This window comes from Helianthus annuus, chromosome 4, assembly GCF_002127325.2.
Source record: "Helianthus annuus cultivar XRQ/B chromosome 4, HanXRQr2.0-SUNRISE, whole genome shotgun sequence".
NCBI lineage: Eukaryota > Viridiplantae > Streptophyta > Magnoliopsida > Asterales > Asteraceae > Helianthus > Helianthus annuus.
Window position 1 is genome coordinate 38,414,070 of NC_035436.2, and position 2,037 is coordinate 38,416,106.

At 41.6% G+C, this 2,037-nt stretch overlaps 1 non-coding gene across 1 annotated transcript; it reads left to right on the top strand.

The window, feature by feature from the left end:
- Positions 1-489: 489 nt before the first annotated feature.
- On the top strand, positions 490-596 carry LOC118491882. The gene has a single exon (XR_004892327.1). It is a non-coding gene; the product is annotated as a small nucleolar RNA R71 (small nucleolar RNA).
- The last annotated feature ends 1,441 nt before the right edge of the window (positions 597-2,037 follow it).

Sequence of the window (2,037 nt, forward strand, 5' to 3'; positions counted from 1 at the left end):
GTTTAGATTTTGTTGGTTACTACTATTGTCGGGTTCTCTCCAGCCAAGGTTAGGATTCTTACGCCATCCTTGGTTGTAGGTACTCGCTGGTGGACCTGATGGCCTAGGTCTATTATCAGTGTAGTTTACCATTTCCGTTTGATCATTCATTTCTTTCATACAACTCCAATTTTCATGTGGTCCACCACACCCTTCACAAGCCATAAGCGAAGCCGATTTTGCAATTTCTAACTTTTTGATTTTTGAAGAGGGGGCCTCGATTTAGGCTTGCAAAGAGGTGCTTTCGTCAACCTTATGGGCGCCCGGGGCAATAGATTTTGTGCCTCGGGGAGTGTGCCACTGAAAATTCGTTTGAGCAATTTCCTCAATTTGATTGTACATTTCACTTGGGTGACGATTACCTAGAAGTCCCCCGGAGCTAGAGTCAAGTGTTTGTCTCGTGTGTAGCAACAACCCATTATAGAAAGTGGATCTTGTTGCCATACCGTAAGACCATGATGAGGACACTTTCTTAGTAGCTCCTTAAACCTTTCCCAAGTTTCATATAAGGATTCCCCGTCCTCTTGTGAGTATGTATTAATTTTAGTCATTTATTTAGCCGTTTTAGCAGAAGGGAAATACTTATACAAAAACTTTTGGGCTAGTTCATCCCAGGTGTTTGCCGACCCAACTGGGAGGGCATTAAGCCAAGCCTTAGCTCGGTCTTTTAGTGAAAATGGAAACATTTGGAGACGGATGGCGGCATTTGATGCTCCGTTGATCCGAAAAGTATCACACATTTCCAAAAAGTTGGTAATATGTAGATGAGGATCTTCGTCCGCAAGCCCGTGAAAAGTTGTGGAGTTTTGGAGCATTTGGATCAAATGCGGCCTACGTTCGAAGTTATTGGCATCGACATTCTATGCATTAATAGTGGCGCCAAGATTACCCACAGTGGGTCGTAGGTAATCCATGAGGGTACGTTGATCCGCCATTGGAAGTAGGTCCCCCGAAACTTTCTCTTGGTTTTTAGCTTTAAGTCTTTTTCTCAGAAAGCGTTCGGGTTCGTCTAGAGGTTCTTTTATGTCTTTACTGGAGCTGGAGCTCATACACTTCGTAGAAAGTTCAGGTGCGGTGCCTGGGTTCCAAGTCCTGCAATAAAAACAAAAAGAATATTGGTCAGAAGTTTCACCACGGCCCCGTGCTCAGATGAACACGGCCCGATGTCGGAGTTACAGTAATTGTTTTTCGGATCCCTGTTACTGGAGAGTTTAACACGGCCCCGTGCTGCATCGATACGGCCCCGTGCTGCACCGACACGGCCGTGCTCAACTTTCTGTAACTTGAAAAATAAAAACTACCAGTAACGATACTGGGCACGGCCCGTGTCCGACCAGGCACGGCCCCATGCTGAGCTCTGCAGAAACAGAAAATTCTAGAAAAATCCTAAAAAAACAGAAAAATAAAAAAAACAATTAGGCCATTGATTCCTAACTTTCTTAAAATCCTTGTGTCCCTGGCAACGGCGCCAAAAACTTGATGCGTGTTGTCGTGTATATAATTTTTAGTTATATTTTAAGCCCTTTTTAACACTTTAATCAAGTTTTAAATTTATAAAACACGGTATTTTACTAACACTAAACACACATATGGGCAAGTGCACCCATCGTGAGCGTAGTATAGCGTTGGTAAGATACCGAGGTCGTCCAAGGACACAAGAGCTTTTAGTACCGGTTCATCCTCAACGTCTAATCAAATCAAAAGTTTAGAAAAAGCTTTAAAAATGAATATAAAAACTAAAAATGCTGCAAATAAAAAAAAATAAAATAAAAACAGATAAACAAGATGAATCACTTGGATCCGACTCGCCTTTAGTGTAACCTTTGATTATTTCCGCACTTTTGCACTTTTTAAGAGATTATCTTAGTTATAGTAGTAGGCCCCTCTTTTGAAGCTGACATTACCCTCAACCCAGTAGTTTGAGTCAGCAAGGATACAATCCTAAAGGGTTGGATTATTGAAAGATAATTAATTAAGTTATTAATGCGTAATGTTGTA